Consider the following 20,164-nt stretch of genomic DNA (forward strand, 5'->3'; position numbering starts at 1 on the left):
GCTGAAGCGGGTCATCCCTCCCAGGACCCCGCCAGCTCCTTTGTGGAACCTCAATGTGGTGCTCACCAGATTGATGGGTCCCCCATTTGAACCTCTGCATTCATGTGAGCTTCAGTTCCTCACATGGAAAGTGGCTTTTCTCATTGCCATAACGTCTCTAAGACGTGTTAGTGAGCTACAGGCGCTCACCATTCAAGAGCCATTCATACAAATTCATTCAAACAGGGTGGTGCTGCGCACTAACCCCAAATTTCTCCCTAAGGTGGTGTCGCAGTTTCATGTCAATCAAACAATCGAACTGCCCGCATTCTTTCCCAACCCAGAAACGGTAGCAGAAAGGATGCTCCATATGCTTGATGTCAAAAGGGCGCTTATGTACTACATTGACAGAACACAACCTTTTAGAAAGACACAGCAACTCTTTGTTGCCTTCGCAGCCCAGCATAAAGGCAACCCCATTTCCAAAGCAGGAATAGCCAGGTGGATCGTTAAGTGTATTCAAATTTGCTATCAGAAGGCTAAGCGCACCTTAACGGTCCCCCCCAGAGCACACTCCACACGCAAGTTGGGGGCCTCCATGGCATTCCTGGGTAACATTCCTTTGGAAGACATTTGTAGGGCAGCCACATGGTCTACACCACATACGTTTACCAAACATTACTGTGTAGATGTGCATTCCAAACAGCAGGCAGCTGTAGGACAGGCTGTTCTTAAAACACTTTTTCAGACTTCTGCAGCTGGCACGGGGGGCCGCCGTTAATGGAGGGACTGCTATGTATTCTATGCTACAGATATGAATTTAGCAGCCAACATGCCTCGAACTGAATATGCTACTTACCAGTACGCATCTGTTCTTGGCATGTAGGGCTGCTAACATTCATATCGCCCGCCCTCCTCCCCGGCTCCCGTAGCGGCTGCAGACTTCTCTTACATTTAATCTCTAGCATGGCCATCACTTTCACTGTTCAACTCCATCTTTGCCACAATGGCTAAAAACAATCTGGGGATGGAGTCGATGCCCATGTGCACTGTAGTCCAGGGGAGGAGCCACCTATCTCGTGATACTTCGAAGACTCTTCCAGGACAACAATGTGCAATCATCCGGACCCAACACTAGGCTGCGATCTATGCTACAGATATGAATGTTAGCAGCCCTACATGCCAAGAACAGATGCATACTGGTAAGTAGCATATTCATTTGCGGTCACTGCAGTCTGGATAAAAGTGGCCAGGGCGCAAAACAGCCCGATGGAGACCCATTTTGAGACAGCAGGCACATCGATGTGCGCTGCTCACACTGCTGACTTCTAACAAGTGGAGAAGTTATAGCATGACGTCATGCCAGGTGTGCGTTGTGGGCGAAGGGAAATCCTTTAAAGAGTCATTTTCTTTCTGGATTTCCCTTGTCTTTCTGAAACGCAATCGCAGCAACATTGTGGTAGGGTCATGAGGGCTTTAATTGGACGCTTTTTCACTATTGTATATAACAAGCCATAGTTGCAGCTTATTTATATTATGCAACTAATAACCATTGACAACGCCAATAGTCCTTACTTGTTGTAGGTATGATGTTACTTGTTGTCTCGCATATCTGGATGCAATGACAGAAACCGCAAAATACAAGTCGGGCGGCACACTATGCAAAACACAGATTTTTAGCGTAAGTGTGTTAAAGCCACACCCCTAATTACACTGGCCACGTCCCTTTGAGAGACCCCCCCAGTTTTTTCATCCCACTTAAAGCCCTGGTTGCATTGCAGTGGATGGACCCTCCTTGTTATCGGTTATTCTCTTGTACTTTTTACACTTCCTGCCGGGGTCAACATCCTATAGAGCATTCATCAGCACCGTGTGCACTAGATTTGGGTGGTATGGTAGCACCTGCCCTTCCTGTCTTGCAATGAGCGACCCGGGAGTGGGTGCGGGGGGCAGAGTGTTGTAACTGCGTCACCGCCTCGTCCGCCTAGTTTTGCGTTTGTGCCGTCATTTCAGCCCCTCACTCGTGGTTGCACTGCGAGGGACAGCCGAGCTCCGAGGGACAGGCTGTTGGCGATGCATGAATCACAAGGGCCGACCAGGGGCTGCCAGAGCCGAGAGACGAGTTAAGGAGAGAAACCGAGGCATGGAAGGGGGGGGGATGGAGGTGTGAAGGCTGAGGAAGTGGCGGGGAGGGGGGGGGGGGGGCTGATTAAAAGAATTTAAGGGGGAGGAAGAGTGCAGATCACACCGGGAGCAGCAAGAGACACCAGGCGAGGGGAGAAGAGAAGCATGGAAGGGGGAATGGAAGTGTGAGGCCTGAGGGAGGGGGGGGATGAAAAGAAATGAAGGGAGAGGACAAAACCGTACGGGAATAAAAGGAGAAAGGGAGATGGTGTGAAGAAGGAACATGGGGGAGAGGTCGTACAAAAAAAATAGAGCAGGATTGTGAAGTGAAAATAAGAGCCTGGGGGAGGACGGAGGACCGAGAGGAGGACAGTAACGGAGAACAAGAAGGGGGAGGGAAGGAGGAGGGGTGTAAAAAGAATAACACCGCCCTACGCGGAGAAATGGAACAAGTGGGGGAACAACAGGGCCATGGACTGGGGGGAAGGGAAGGAACGGAAAAGAAGTGAGCGGGGATGAACGCGAGGAGGAGGTATTCGGCTTCAGACTCGACCCAGAAACGAGAAGTAAGCGGCAATGGCTGAAGGGAAATGATTGAGACTGAGGGGTGGGGATGATGAGAGATGGGGGCAGAGGTGCTGTGGGGGTGCACAAGTGAAGGGATGAAAGCAGACGTGCCAACAGACCCGATTCAGCCGGGAGACTCCAGATTTTTCGAGCCCAAATGACTTCCTTTTAACTATCTCCCGCCTGAAATTGCATTTTGTTCAATATAAGTCAATGGGGGAATTACATTCTCCCTATTTCAATTTCACAATCTCCCACTTCCCTGTCCTAAAATGTTGGCATGTATCTGAAAGGGAGGACCCAGAAGGGAAAGAAGTGCCGAAGCGAGGAGAGTGAAGAAAGGGGGAGTGGAGGGGGTGAAGGAGTTCCGAGGAGTTGACAGAAAGATGGGCAGATGAGGAGGCGTGGGGGGGCTGAGGAGGAGAGCAGGGGTGTGACGGATGAAAGCCTGGAATGAAAGGCCTGGGGGGAAGTAGCAGGGCGCGGTAAGGCATGGGCGCCCCCCCCCCTTTCCAAAAGGCCCCATCTGTATCGACTCTCTTTATTTCTGTTTGCAAACGTCTCTTCTCTCAGCCGCCCGCTACACCCTTCTCTGCCTATTGGGCACAGCTTAAGGAGTTGGGGGCCCGGGGCAAATGCATTTTTTCCCCTATAACAATGTTATATTGTTTTTTTAATGTATTGGCAAAACCAAAGGTACGCATCATCATTCTAATATAGGCAATATATATTTCAACTGGTTTTAAGTCACCTCCATTCCCGACAATTTGGTTGCATTGTACAGGTCGGAATTAGCAGAAAATAGGTAATAATTCACATGGGCGTCTGCAGAAATTTTTACAGGGGGGGGCAAAATGTTAACGTCATCACCATCCTCCTACATGATGTGTGCCAGGTGGGGCATAAGAAACACTGGGGTGCACAACTGGGATACGCTCAATTAAATGCCAGGAGTCCAGGACATGTGACTGACCCTGCCACAGGCCAACAAACACCACCTGTAGGGAAAACACTAAACTTTCTGACAAGGTGCTTTATCTCTGTCTGCTAGGTGTGCATACTTCCGGGTCCTCGATCCAACACCAATCAAGGCTGTCTTCAGTACGATTCGATTTTCATCAGAATACTTTAAAACAGCCTATGATTAAAGCACCAGATTAAATATACTGTATGCACAGTGTATGTTATGGATTATTTGTAGCACATATATTTACCAATATTGGCTTCTTGGTGCTAGAATTCATAATAACTTTTATCCAAAGTTAAAGCACAACGTCAAAGTTAGTAATAAATAATCCAGCAATCACAAACGCTAGTGATTCGCCAATGGGTGCTCCCTTTACTAGAATTCCCCGGGCAGTGCTAAATTTTACACATATTCAATTTAATTTATACAAAATAAAATGTATAGGTCCCAATGTTAGCTATATTTTTTAAAAGAATCTTAGAGTCCCTCTATGTGTAGTCAATGTCAAACTGACAACGTGCCCACAATAATGGCCAGCTTCCTTATGCGGAAGCCCGGCACCGTAAATGTGTGGCACATGCGGCACCCGCAGCGGCGGCACATCACAGGTCCAGGGATGCTGAGTGTTACACAGTGGTCGAAGTGGGGGAAAACAAGTAGGGGAACAGTGGGCGGAGAATCAAAGGGTGGGAATAACCCAAGGATTGGATCTGTGGGTGGAGCCAGAGGTGTGGCTAGAATGCGCAGACATCCCAATTTTTAGTATTTATTTGGCATTTCACTGCCCAGTTTAATCAACCAATGGATACACATAATTATTTAAGGTTATAATGAGTTATTGACATTAAAATATATTCACAAAGTGGGATATGCTTCTAATCACAGAATGTACCAAATACAATAAAATGTGGAAACACAAGCCATTTGTCTCCGAGCCATGGAGCTTCTGTCATCAGCACTACTCTTTTTTCCACAACAGCAGTTCAAACATGAATGGCAAAATATCCTAGTTTGCAAATGTTTTCTCTAAAATTATGGCTCTGCCATATTTGCTTCATAATGCAAGATCTGCTGCATGATCTGACAATTTAAACTAATAAATTGTTTGTAGCTCAAACATATCAAAAGTTAATATAAAATGTGACTTGTGTTGCTGCGGAGTGGATGGCCTATTGTAAAGGTTGACTGGTCACCTTTCTCACTGCTGAGTTCGTATGATACACTGGTACTAATAAGGCAAAATCTTTCCAGAGACTGTTAGCATGTGTACAGACGTCAAAATAATAAAATATCTGAAAATATACTGCATTACGCTGCAGCCTTTTTTTTAATGCATAATTTAGTGAACACTACGGCATAATGTTGTCATTCTTTGCTGCATAATTAATTCCAGTGGCCCCACAGCAGGCAGCACATGTTAAAAGTGCTTGTGAATGAAGCAGGGTGACTGTAAGTTTGTGAACTTAGTTTGGCGTGCGTGCAAATCCTGCATTTCCAACCTCTGGTGAGTTGCAGCTACTACTGCTGAAACAAGGCCAATTGAGGTACCTATGGGTGAGGCAGACTGGCCTCAAGGGCAGGGCCAGCCATAGCACTGGTGGTGTCCTGTGCATTAATGTTTGTAAGTGCCCCCCAATGACCACCTCTGCCATGGATTCCCTCACTATCACCCTTTAACTGTGCCCCCAAAGTTTCCTTAACCACTCTCTCTCAGATGCATTTAATTTGATTTACAGCGCCACTCATGCCATTGTAGGGTGTCAGAGCACTTTACATCATACACATTACACTGAGACAATCAATATGTGTGTAAATCACTGTATAGAAAATGTTACATAAGACTAAAGACTACAAGGTGTAGGAGTCACATGACAACCATACTAGCAGCCCATATAGGTTTATAGTGATTAGTCTGGAGAAACACAATACCCGGAATTTAAAACGTAACACCATGGTTGGGGGTTCTCCTTAATAATCAGAATTGATTTCTGTCCAAAAGAACACTTTTTGGGACATTAGGATAATCAAAGACTAGGGGGCGGGGGGGGGGGAATAACGCTCTAATTTATACTTTGCAGTTTGTATGCAGCTCTTAGATGACAGTTAATAGCTCACTGTTCTAAGTTAGGATTTTAACTTATAAACTGCAAGTAACAAAAGGATCTCTCTGACAAAAACAGTAGCCCACTGACCTATTTACATTATGTGCACTTTGTGATCTGCATGGCGCAAGTTCTTTGCAGCCGGTACAATAACCCATTGAGCTACCTTTCCATGAGTCAAAACTTCCACTAGACAAAATTCTGATCTCTCTCTAGGAAGAACATTAATCACCAGAGTCATCATGACATTTTTATTGTTGCAGAAAATTGCTGGAGTCCAGGAAGGAGGCAGCAAGTGTTTTTAAAACCATAATATACTTGCAAATATGATGCCTCCACCTAAAGTCAGCACTCGGTGCGGTCACACTGGTTGCACTGCCCTAGAGCTGGCTGTTCTCAAGGGTCCTGTGACCTCAGTGACTGTTGTTCTAGTGTGTGCTGCTTCATAGTCCTGCCCGCAAGACTGGAGGTGAACTTCAGTATGGATAGTGGTGGACAAGACTTGAAGGTTAACCTACACTTGTCATGCTAGGGTCCACCTTCTGGTGCGAAGACACAAGGACTTCTAAGGTGTTGCGAAGCCCTCTAAGGTCTAGCGTGTGATTGTGCTCTCGCAGGAGAGTGGTCTGGTGGACTGGTTATTAAGGCTGAACCTGGTTCCCAGTGCCAAATTCAGCAGCTCTGACCATAGTGCCACATCCTCTCCCCCACTGAACACCGTACTGCCCCACTGAAAATAACTCCCACTGTTTTCAACTACAACCCAATTGTTGCCCTCTATGAACACCTGGATGCGGCTCAATTTAAATTACGCACTAGACAAGAGCAATATGCGGCCTACAAAAAAAAAAGTAACAACATCCTGGAAAATGCAAACACTTATAGGGAATGCAAAATTTAGCAAACCATGGGAAATGTAAGCAGGAACAACATGGTTACCTTAATGCTTTTGCACTCACTATTTAGAAATCAGTGAGTGCTTTTGCCTCAAAAGTTAAGGACACGACTACAGGGCCCTGAATGGACCCATTTCAGTGGCCATTACTTATATCCTTACAAAACGTAAGCAGTAGGGTAAAAAGACCACGTCCCTGGACGCAGAGCCATAGCACACATTTTGTTTTCCAATTCACACATCGCAGTACCTCCAGGATTGGTGCACTAGTTCCAAGTCCAGGGAAAACAAAGACAAGAAAACAAAAATAGCGTTTCACTCGCAAACTCTGTAAAAGTGGCGCTAATGTGTTTCAGTGTGAATACAATCAGTTTGGCCAGTTTGCTACCACTCTGTCTTACTTTATTTAGTTATTTATCTATTTTCATTTTTTAGCCTTTTATTCCCAATGCTGCACTTTGGAATTAAAATGTCAGAAAAATATGACATTTCCAGCAAAAGTGTCTTTATCTTTTGGATCCATTTCACAGGGAAGCAAATGAAAGAAAGGAGAGGAAAGAGAGTGAGAATCCCGTCTTGAAGTCACGGTTTTCATGGGCGTCCGCAGGGGGTGCAAGGAGGGTCGCTCCAGGGGGGGGCAAGCGCCCCTCCTTGCCCCCCCCTGCGGACGCCCATAAACGTCCCTTTCTCGTGGCTACACGACGGGATTTATATGTGTTTACCTCATCATAAGACACTTCCATTTATTTGCCGTGAAAATATATTTCTTGGCTATTTATTAACGCTGTATATGGTGATATTTTACGCAACGCGCCATCCCTGTCAAATGTTAACCCAGTCCAAGTGTTTTCTTTGTATTCTGGGATATGTACAAGTCCCGGAATTCAAATACAGAAACGTAGACTGACACAGACATCACACAGGAGCAGGGAAACGCAAAATTCTGTATTCCATACATGGGTGTTTATAATATAGCATTAGCTCACCTCTTGGGGCTTGGGTGTAATAATTGGGTCTCCTGGCTGGAAAATAATACGAGTTTCTCATGATAATTTCCGCCAAAAAATACATAATTTGTGCCATTTTAACTCCTTTTTAGGTCTCGACTCTAGATGGTGCGCATGCGCTGCCTCGAACCGACGCTGCCTGTGAATCTGGGCAAATCACTTAAACACCCCGTGCTCAACAAAAATGAATGTGTCCTCATGTAACGCATGTATGCACCCTCCACACTACCCACCACCACGCTACCCACCACCAGCCTATCCACCACCCTACCCACCACCACCAAACCCACCACCACCCACCCCCCTACCCACCACCCCTACCCACTGCCACCCTACCCACCATCACCCTACCCACCACCACCACCCTATCAACCACCCCTACCCACCACCATCACCACCCTACCCATCACCACCCTACCCACCACCAGACCCACCCCTACCACCACCACACCCACTACCACCACCCTTCCACCATACCTACCACCATACCCCCCACCCCTACCCACCACCACCACCCACCACCCTACCCACCACCATCCCTACCCACCACCACCCACCACCCTTACCGACCGCCACCCTACACCCCTACCCACCACCGCTATGCATCACCACCACCATCCTACCAACCACCACCACCCTACCCACCACCCTGCCCACCACCTCCACCCTATCCACCACCCTACCCACCACCACCAAACCCACCACCACCCACCCCCTACCCACCACCCCTACCCACTGCCACCCTACCCACCATCACACTACCCACCATCACCCTACCCACCACCACCACCCTATCAACCACCCCTACCCACCACCATCACCACCTTACCCATCACCACCCTACCCACCACCACCACACCCACCCCTACCACCACCACACCCACTACCACCACCCTACCACCATACCCACCACCATACCCACCACCATACCCACCACCATACCCACCACCCCTACCCACCACCCACCACCCTACCCACCACCATCCCTACCCACCACCCTTACCCACCGCTACCCTACACCCCTACCCACCGCCACCCTACCCACTGCCACTATACCCACCAGCCCCCTACCCACCACCACCAGTAGTAGGTGGTGGAGTAGGAGTAGTAGTAGGAGTAGTAGGTGGTAGAGTAGGAATAGTAGGAGGAGTAGTAGGTGGTGGAGTAGGAGTAGTAGGTTTTTGGAGTAGTAGGTGGTGGAGGAGGAGTAGTTGGAGTAGTTGGTGGTGGAGTAGTAGTAGGAGTAGTTGTAATAGTAGGTGGTGGAGTAGGAATAGGAGTAGTAGTAGAAGTAGTATGTGGTGGAGTAGGAGTAGGAGTAGTAGGTGGAGGAGTAGGAGTAGGTGGAGGCCCCCCAGCCGGTGCTGCTGCCGGTACCAGTAGAGCAGCAGAGAATCGCTGTGGAGAACCGCGGAAGCCCGGACCCACGGAGAACCGCGGAACGGCAGCAACAGCCTGGACCTGTGAGAATCAGGTATCGGGATCTCGGGAGGACTGTACCCGCAGCCCGTAACCTGCGAGCCTGTGCTGGTGCCGCGGTAGGGGCCGCGGGCCGTGTAGGCAGAGAGCTGCGAAGTGAGCGAGGCTGTGCGTGGCTGACGGGTGCTGCAGCGGCGCTGTGTGCCCGGGAGAACTAGAGCTGGGCCACAGCTTTGCACCAGGAGCCACAGTTTTGCACCAGGAGCCGTGGAGACGGTTTGGTGTGAGCTGATCGGTAGTGTGCTCGGCTCCGCAGGAGGAACCAGAGCCTCTCGGCCACCTGGGGGGTCGGGTCAGGGGGGGACCTTAAAACATTCTTGTCAGTCCGTCCGCCGCCCGTCCGCCGTCCGCACTCGGCCCCACTAGCTACACGCTAGCAGGACGGGAGAAAGCAGGAGCAGCAGGAGGTGCGGTAGTGGTAGCAGAAGTGACAGAGGTGCCTGACAGTGCTAGCCCCTTTACATCCCCCCTTCAGAGCAGTGAGAGAGGGGGCTGATGCCCGGGGGGCATGGCAGCAACAGCAACAGTAACAGCAAAGACCGCAGACCGGCGCCTCAAGAGCTACCTACGAGCTACCTATGAGGAGGGTCGCAATTCCTGCTCCCTTCAATTCAAGAGAGCTCTTCTCACTACAACAGTTATTTTGACCAACTCCTCCCTCCCGCCCCCGCTCTCTCCCTAACGGCAGCTGTCCTTTACCAAGGGGCAGACAGGCTTGGGAGGGTTAGGGTGTGAGTGAGGGCCAGGGCCTTAGACAGAAGGCTGAGGGTGTGAACACTACACGTTCAGCCGCTATAGTCTTGCCCGTGTGTGAGATAGAGTCCGAATCCTGAGGACTCTGTAGGCAGCAGGTTACACACAGTTTTCAAGAAGGTGTGAGCGCGGATGCCCGCGCTGTGATACCAACGCCTCTGCAACCCAAGTGAGTATTCCAATACCAAGGCAACTGGGGATGCGTTCTGGGAAGGAAAGATCAACCGGCCCCCAGACAAAGAAGGTGCGGAAGAACAAAGCATCTACGGTCCAAAACATAAAAGTGCAGGCAAACGGATCAAACCAAACCTTAATCTCACCAATTGCTCGGATGTTCGAAAGATCAACTAAAATACCGCAGAAATTCGACTTCTTAGCTGACCCAACTGGAGTATTAATGTCAACGGAATCTGACACATCCAAAAACCAATTACAAACCCCAATGGAACCGCTAAACATCCTCACCCTCAAGGAAAAAAACAGTGACATAGAAGTACTAGCCGAATCATCCGAGGAAAAAAATCCAATAAATGAAATGAACCAGAAGGTCTCTTTATGCGAAATCTTTGACCTAAGAAGGGATCAAACATATCACACCCCACTGCAGCTAAAAAATGCAGAGATAACAAATAAGGGCGAAAGAGGGATTGAAGATTCAGCACAAATTAACCTTCTGCAACAAAAATCTATTGAACCAGTGAAGCTAATACCATTAGAAGTTAAAGTTGACATTACAAAAAACAGGAAATCGCAAGAAGTAAGTTATAATGACATTGACACTACGAAATCACATATAGCAGAATGTACTTCATTAAAAAAGCTCGCGAATAATACCATAAACAATGAACGGGAAATGCCAATTCCTTTCCCATTAGAGGTCAAAGTGGACATAACGAAAAAGAGGAAATTGCAAGAATCAACTAACATTGACCCAGGACCTACATGGGACATATTCTACCAAACTTCCACTTTAACACTAGAAGCACTGACATATCAGTCAAATAAAATGGACACTCAAATTGAAATACTGGGAGTAATGGCTATTGCGGTCACCGGAATAGACCGAAAACTGACAGAACTAAACCGCTTAATAACTAAAGCCCAAAAACACGCAGAAACTAATAAATTCGAATGCACTTGTGAACCAATTATAAATAAACTTTCCACTATCCCTGAAGTAGTAAACACCATATTAGAGGATGTGAAAGATCTAGTTCACAAAAAATATAATAATAAAAAAGATGAAATATGTCAACCTCAGCAGTCAAATTATGAACATATTAATACTCCAGTAAAAAAGCAATGGGAGCTGGTGGAAATCATTCAACCAAAACAAACGGAAAATACAATAGGTCAGAATGGGGAAATTGAATTATCACCAACTATTTCGCAAGAAACTCACGGGAAAATAAGTACTGAAACAGAAAAGGAAAAGGATAATACCCAAGGATATAAAACTTCAAAGAGACAAAGAAAAAAACTTTGTAAAGCTAGAAATAAGGAAAAAAATGATAGCATGGTAAAAATATATCCCCCCCTCAAAGAAAACGCTAGAAACGAAACTGGAAGAAATAGAGTTAGAAAAAAGAGAGGCGGAGGTGTCCCACCCCGAAAAAGTGGAAAAGAATGAAAAATATTATGACATCTTTAACAAATCATCAAAAAACGATAAGGATAATAAGTCACATGTTCTCTACGTAACTAAAGTAGAAGACGTTATAGACCAAAAACAGCTCGCGCAAAGACATACTAAGGAAAATAAAAAAACGCATCAAGAGGAGCAAAAAAAGGCTCTGGATTGTAAAGTAACACGCTCTCAAAAAAGAAATGGATGTATTTCCTGGGGCCAGCTAAGCGATATACAAAGTAACCCGAACGAAACAAAGTCTGGGTTTTCTGAAGTAGAGTCTACTACACTGCTAAACGGGGAAAAAAAGCATTCAGACTTAAGGATACAGAGAACAATTTGCCAAGAAAAAAATAACTCACTGAACGAACCTACAAACTCCCTGCAACAAAATAAAAACATAGTCCCTATTCAAAAACAGTCAGGTGCGACCATGACTAACTTACAACCAACAAATAAAATGACGGTCATTGGAGACTGCCAACGTAATAAAGAAGAATTAACTATTACAAAGACGGGGCAAGGCCAACTAATTATCTGTAAAACCCATCAAAAAGAAACTGAAAATAACACGGACTCACTACTCTCGAAGACATCGTCACAAATAATACTGACGCCACTATATGACTCTAGAGGCAACAACGACATCCTGAATAGAGGTAATATCCTTCATCTAATGAAATCAATACCTTCCTTAGAAAAAGTGACAACAAAAGACATTGAATGTGTGGCCTTTGCACAAAATCCGGAGGGCACTCTACCACTCACAGTCATAACGTTAAATACAGTCTGTTTAGTGGATCAAATCATGCTAGAGCAAGAAGTTTTTCAAAGTTGGGGGATAAAAATTAGTAAACATCTCCCCAAACCTTACCCGACGCCGTTGAAAAAGGAAGAACACCTAAGAAAAGCTCCTAGAGAACCAAAGAAGAACCTGGTATACTCCGTATTAAAAAAAACCCAGGGTAGTACACACGAGGCAAAAGAAGAGAGTATGGAAGAACAAAAAATTGTAGAATCTAAGCGAATAAACGAAAACTGGATAAGGAATGCACTACACGACCACTGACAAGAAAATAAACTGAAAAAGTTTGAGGAAAGGGGGTACCCTCGACGCCCAGTTTCTATATGTTCCTGGAACATTAATGGACTAGGAAAAAAAATCAAAAACGCGGAAGTAGATTCCTTGTCTACTCACTACCAAATCATATGTCTACAGGAGACATGGGAAACGGATGCTTTCTTTCTACAAATTTATAAAGGATACTATGTACCAGCCATCAGACACTCCAAATTTGGACGTCCTTGTGGGGGTCTGGCAATACTCATTGGGACTGACTTGCAAATTAAGCATGAACAGCTGGACACAAATAACGCAAACATACAAGCAGTTAAGATAATATTTGCAACCGGTGAGCAAGAAAACGACATGAACACGTTAATAATACTTAACATATATATCCCACCAAACCAGTCATCTCGCAAGAACATAAGTATCGCAATAGTAACATTCCTACTGGAACAAATAATACTTGACCCGTCCGTTAAGATTCTAGCTACAGGGGACTTTAATATAAACTTGCTGATTCAAATGGCACGGGACGATTTTATCCATTCTCAAAATTACGAATGGTCGATGCCCGAACAACTTCTAGATCTCAGCATAAATACCAAACAAAATCCAATCGGAAAAAAACTATTAATGGATTTGGAAGCAATGGGTCTCCGAGCACTAAACGGCAGGTTCCCAACCGATCAGCCCGCTGGCTGGTCATTTCACAATCATGAATCAAAATCTAGAATAGACTTCACATTACTGTCAATAGACATTTTTGATAAAATTGGTTCCTATAGTCTAAAAAAAAGTTTTTGAGAGTGACCACAGTCAGCAAATTTTGGAAATCTATTTCGAACTGCCAAAAAAACAAAACTATTTAACTACACAAGGTCAGATCTGTACAATTAACCATAGTAAACTCATTTGGAGACCGGATAAAAAATATGTGGTGGAAAAAAAAGCCCAAAGATTGGTACAAGAATGCTTTAATGAACATCCGAGCCAGTCTATACTTATACATTGGGAACAGTTCACCCAGAAGGTAGTCGAATTGGATGAAGGTACTCCAACTTGTAGGAAATCCCAACTAAGGGAGAAAATAAATAGAGATACTAATATTAATCTTCCATATACCATTAAAAAAGTAAGGCGGACTCGTAACATACTGAGGAAACAGCTAACTAGGTTACCGGTTAACGAGGAAATTAGAAAGCAACTTAGAAGTGCTAACAGTAATTTTAGGAAATTGTTGTGGTCTGAAAAAAACCAAAACTCAACAGGTCATGTGGGCAAAAATCTATCACGCAAGTAACCAAGCGAATTCCAGAGAATTTTGGAAAATAATTAATGCCATAAACAGACCCAATAAACATGTGATAGCGTCGCCAATAACAGAGGAGGACTGGGTAAAATTCCTCAAAAAGACTTTATATGTTGAAGATGATCTCCGCTCTCACGATGTCAATCATACAGGGATCATTGATAGGGAACAGGAAATTGATCTGGTGAAAAACTTCTCAGAGAGCGAGGTAGCCAATTTAATAAAGAGACAAAAAGATGGAGCACCGGGACCAAACGGTATTCCATTTGCAGTCTATAAAGAGGACCCTGCCTTATGGGCTACCTATTTGACAAAGGCATTTAACGTAGTTATCCAAACAGGGCACATACCGGAATCCTGGAGAGGATCACTAATATCACCCGTTTACAAAAAGGGTTATTGGCAACTACCTGAGAACTATCGTTTGATCACTCTCCAAGACACGGACGCTAAGCTATTTGCGGGTCTCTTATTATTAACTCTCTCAGATTGGGTCAAAGAAAAGCTAATATTACCCCCAAACCAAACCGGGTTCATTAAAGGCTTAGGAACCTCTACTAACATTTTAATCTTATCAGTTTTAATGGATAAAGCACTTTTAGCTAAACAGTCCCTTTATTTTTGTTTTGTCGATTTTAGATCGGCCTTCGATCTTGTTAATAGGACCCTACTATGGAGAAAACTTGTAGATTATGGTATCCCGGGCCCATTACTGAACCATATCAAACTACTGTATTCTGAAACCTGGGTCAGGGTGCGGGTTGGTGACGGACGATCATTATCGAATAAAATACCGGTGACACGCGGCCTCATGCAGGGTTGTGTCCTTGCACCATTACTTTTTAACATATTCATAGCCGACCTCACCGAAACATTGAACGAAGTTAACTCACATCCACCGAGGCTAGCAGGAAAACAAATATCGAATTTGCTATATGCAGACGACGTGGTGTTGATGAGCCACACAAAAGTAGGTCTGCAAAGACTGATTGATCGATCACTTAGGTATGCAAAGGATAACCAAATGGTAATAAATGAGACAAAAACAAAAATAATGGTCGTCACAAGGAGCAGAAGACAAAAAAATAAATGGATGCTGGGACAAACCCAACTAGAACATGTTGATAGCTATCGGTATCTTGGTGTCCTATTCAACGAGAGTGGAAGTTTTCTCCCCCAAAGGAAAGATATCACCAGGAAAGCAAATAGCCTGGTTGCCGCATTTAGAACCATACAAAAGAAATTAACCGCCTTGACATACGGTCCTTTATTAAAAATCATATCTGCCAAACTATTACCAACTTTAACATACGGTGCCGAAGTCCTAAACGGGAAGGATGCGGAGGTAATTAACAATGCAGTTGCATAAACATACAAAATACTTTTTAACCTACCATGTAATGCCTCACAGGCACAAATAAGGCTGGAGTTTGGGATAAATAATCAGCTTTATGCCCGGCAAGGCCAAATTTTAAAAGTGTGGAATCGTGTAAAAAACGACCAGGTCAATCAATTGTCTCAAAAAATATGGAAAGAAGTAAGAGGCAATAGGAAACTTCAAGCCTGGGCATACTTAAACAAAGCAAAAGAAGAACTTGGATTAACATCAATTTGGGAAAATACTATCACCCAGGAAAGTTTTAAAAAGACAATTAATAAACTGATTATTCATCTATCGCTGCTAAAAGATAAAGAGCTACTGGTAAAAAGAAAACACTCTTGGCCAATTGTAAACGACTATAAGAAAAAACAAGTCCAAAAATACCTAGAAACTCCTTGGTCTGTCCAAAGTAAGCGAACATTTATTAGAGTGCGCTTTGGTCTATGGCCAGGTTTGTGTCATCTGCCACCGTGGAAGTTAACTGAGGGCAATATGATATGTAGGTTGTGTAAAGGGGGACAAGAAGATATGTTGCATCTTTTATGTTTGTGTCCTACAATAGAAGCAGAAAGGAAAGTAATCCTAAGGCGGTTATTCAATGCTCGAGGTGTAAGAACTTGTAGACAAGCACTAATGGTGTGCCTAAGTTCGAACGATCTATTAATGAATTCCGCTTTTGTAAAATTTTTATCTGTGATTGCAAAAGGCCTTAAGGCAAATTTTATTTAGAGTTCCGCTTTTTAGAAGATTAGTAAAATTATTTGCTTGATGTTCTTAAACTTTTTATTGTTGAAGATATTTTAAAGTGTACTTTTTTGTAAGATTTTAATTAATCAAACAAATAAACTTGAACTTGAACTTGAACTTATTTATATGTATATATATATTGTATGGATTTATCTAAGCAGCATCTCTGTTTACTGAAGTATTTTTTCTATGCAATATATTTCTGTCAGTATAATGTGTATTTATTGTAAAAAAAACAATCCCTTTCGCTGCATCTGTTTTGTATCAATGAATTCTCAATAAAAAAATTTTTTTTTTTAATGAATTGCTGGAAGTCAACACTTTCTCAACTGTGCCATCTCCACTCCACTGTCTATTCCAGTGCACACAGCAAAGATACATTTAGAGGTGATACAGATGAGATACTTGTGCTTGCTGGACTGTAATCTGCCTTATACGTCTACTAAAGAACAAAAAACAGATGACAACCTAGTCTGTTTTTCAACCTTTGGCCCTCACACAAACATATTCCGTCAGATCAAACTGAAAAAACAGCATTTGTTAAACAATATGGATCATCCACTACAACCACCTTTATTTGCCATGTGCAAAAATACCAGTATGGGTCAACAAATTGGGCGGGCTGAAATTCCTTCGATCACCAATAAAAAAAGAGATTCGTTATCCCAATGGAACTTGAAACCACAAATGTGGTAATTGCTCAGTATATGATACCACAATCGAAGGAGTTAAATTCACACATCGGAACATCAAATGGGCACAAAAATATTTTTCCAACTGTAAAACAAATAATGTGGTGTATGCAATAGTTTGCCCTTGCCAAAAATTGTACACTGGAAAGACTAATCAAGAGATTAGACAGAGACTTGTGCAACATAGATATCAGATCAAGAACAAAGTTGTCACCGCCCCCATTGAAGTGAACCTCAGTAAACATGATTTCAGATGAACAGTGCTATGCGTTATCAAGCACAACCCCAGAGGAGGAGACACTGAAATGACACTCCTACGAAAAGAGGCCTAGGTAATTTCCAAATACAACAGTACAATACACGGTCTCAATGAAGTGTCGGAAATAGGAAGAACATAACAGTGCATTTTTATTGACATCCTTGAAAAAATTGCAAAAACGTGCACATTCCCCTCGCTTCCACTCATTCGTTAAGCAGTGCAAAGAATAATGCGAAATGGCCGCCAATGTGACACACTACAAAGCCAATAATGCATGGGATGCTAGAGGAAGTCGGTAGGCAATATATCCAGACATCCTGTCTGCAGTCCGTACATTCAGAACCACCTTAGCGAGAGGAGTGTCTTAAAATGAAGCTGCCAACGTTACTAATGAGGTCAAAGTTGCCGCAGTTCGGCTTTCACGAATGAATTGTTTCATAGTCAAACTGCATGGTTAATGACCCGTCCATCTGCTTCACAGCGCGGCAGAAGACTGTGGCATTTCACTTCACCTACAGAACGGCAACATTGTTTCTACCTGAGCAATTAGCCTAAACGAATTGTGACATACGATAAATGTACACTCAGGTATTTGCTTGAAACAATTTTACCATGTAAGTGCTCGAGTCGATCCTGCGCACGCTCTCTCACTCGATTCTTAAGAAAAAATGCAATCCTTATACAAACAGCCTTCCCGTTTCCTTACAGAATCTTTCAAACAGAATTATGACCTAGGATACAGCCCGACAGGCTTAGTGGAGACAGGCGTGAACCTTCGCCATTTATTTTAAACAACTAGGGCCTTATTTATGAAGGCCTTGCGCGGCCGGTGCGCCACTTTTAAAATGGGAAAAAGTGACGCACCGGTGGCGCAAGGCCTTCATAAATAAGGCCCCTAGAACGTAAGTTTAACCGTCTCCCGTGTGCATAATATGGAGCCTTCTGTACAGCGAATTTAGTAGCTTCAAAAGTATAGTAAAAATATATTTTTGTCCTCCGCCATGACAGCAAAACCTCTATTGTTTTAAAGAAGACTTGACCTCACAAACTCAGGTGTTTTTCCTTATTATTTAGAAGTAGAACGTAGTTTAAATAACACTGAGAGGGATTTAGTGTAACTCTAAGGTAATATTCTTAGAACTTGTATTTTTCCAGATCATATCCAGTCTCAAGCCCTGAAGAGAACCGCGAAAATGAAATATGGACTCGAAACGCGTCAGCGTTTACCCGCTACAGGGTCTATCAAATGATAATTGTGTATGCTGAGCAATGTTTTGTAAACGGTTTATGCTCGCTAGACATTTAAATGCACACCCCGCAGACTGACAGCAATTGTAGTATGTTTTAAAAAACTACGTATTCTTTGTGACTTAATTGCCTGTCTCAGTATGAATTATTCTGACTGGTTTATATTGAAATAAGTTCATGATCACATTTGGTTTGTTTAGTGTATTCAATGTATGTTTCATGTTAAACACTGATCACAGTTTTTCACTGTACTGTATCTTTTGAAAAGGCATGTCTCTACATTGTCTTATCTATAAAAAATGTTTTTTTCTCTAAAAATAAGTAATTAAATTACGAAAGACCATTCGAACCAGATAAAGGTCTCACACTGTGTAATGGCTAAACAGCAGCAATAAATAGCAGGTCAGTTTTTTTTCTCATGCTTAATACTTTATAGGTCCTTCCTCACCGTAGTAGGATCAAACCCCTTTTTTCTAAAAATCATATGTGTCAGTGAGCAGAACAAATACACTAGGACTTGGTTTGATATTCTGGTGCACCTCTTGATTGGTTCTACTGGGGGAGCCACAGCCATACACTGCCCAGCGGAGCTTTTTGGAGAGCATTCACTCGCCTGAGGATACTAGCAGCACGCTGATTTGGGAGCCTGCAGCCGCGGACACCAGGCACGCCACCGCCGCCCCGGGACTGCAGGTCCCGGCAGCCCTTGCGGCGGAGGCGCGTTCCCTGGCGCGTCAGCAACGCGCCAGGAGGGGCACATATAACCAGGAAGCCCTCGGTGGAGCGGGGGGAGCCACAGCCATACACTGCCCAGCGGAGCTTTTTGGAGAGCATTCACTCGCCTGAGGATAGTAGCAGCACGCTGATTTGGGAGCCTGCAGCCGCGGACACCAGGCACGCCACCGCCGCCCCGGGACTGCAGGTCCCGGCAGCCCTTGCGGCGGAGGCGCGTTCCCTGGCGCGTCAGCAACGCGCCAGGAGGGGCACATATAACCAGGAAGCCCTCAGCTACGCGGGACGCCCGGGGCTAAGCCCGGGCAAAGGGCGGGCCCTCTGAGGCCCTCCGAGGCATGAGAGGCCTGGCAAGGCTATCCCCCTGACAATTATCGTGTGGATATTAAGGTACTGTTTCCATCTTTGACACTTGGTACTACACTTATTATTGATGACACTCACCTATCATTACTCTTCAGCTGTTTAAAACCCATAGCAAGCTTCTGATTTGGCTTAAGTCCTGCTCCGACTGTGTGACCCTTAAGAGCATTAGCCCAAAGCATGGGGAAAAAATTGGTAGTTGCCCCTATTGAGGCTGTGAATACACTGGATTCCTATCTCGTGCAAGTGGTCAGCAGCATTAACAATAAACTAAGGCAATCTTTGGGTCTAAGCCAATCACCTGTGTTGCCTGTAGAAAGTCCATCTACAAGTGCTGAAAGCGTAGCCATGTCCGATTCCATGATAGCAAACACTCAGCCCAACTTAGTCGATTCTGATTTTAATCCTGCACCTATCCGCAATGAGGCCACTGATGACTTTGATCCTGTTATGGATAGAATAGATCTTATCGATTTATCCGATAATGCAATTATTGACTCAAATAGCCAGACAGCAGCTACGGATGAAGACCTCCAACCCCAGCCGCCAACTGCTCGTGCTGTTAGAGCATGTAGAAAACCAACAGCTAAACGAGGGGGGAAACATCTGGGTAGGAAGAAGCCTGCCACCCCACCTTCTAGTCGGAGGGGTAAACGCGCTGATTTGGAGGTCGATACCCAGCCCAAGTGCACAATTGATGATGACCTTTTCAATAGGATCCAAGACATGATAGACATCAAAATTAAGACTATCATTAAGCCCCTGATCGGGAAGGTGGACAAACTATCTGCTGAAATTAGGAAGTTGGGTGGGGCTCATAGTAACTTGACCAAGGAGATAGAGAATCTATCTTCCCTCGTCGCG

The 20,164-nt window shown here is 44.6% G+C and overlaps 1 long non-coding RNA gene across 1 annotated transcript in view; it reads left to right on the plus strand.

Annotated features, from left to right (window-relative positions):
- Nucleotides 1–2,548: 2,548 nt before the first annotated feature.
- The window catches only part of LOC144753389 (uncharacterized), a 205,701-nt gene continuing 188,085 nt past the window's right edge, over nucleotides 2,549–20,164 (plus strand). The window contains exon 1 of the long non-coding RNA XR_013594327.1: nucleotides 2,549–2,669. This is a non-coding gene — a long non-coding RNA (uncharacterized LOC144753389). The remainder of the gene's footprint in view (nucleotides 2,670–20,164) is intronic.

The sequence above is a fragment of the Lissotriton helveticus genome, chromosome 5_1 (genome assembly GCF_964261635.1).
Source record: "Lissotriton helveticus chromosome 5_1, aLisHel1.1, whole genome shotgun sequence".
In the NCBI taxonomy this organism is placed as follows: Eukaryota; Metazoa; Chordata; class Amphibia; order Caudata; family Salamandridae; genus Lissotriton; species Lissotriton helveticus.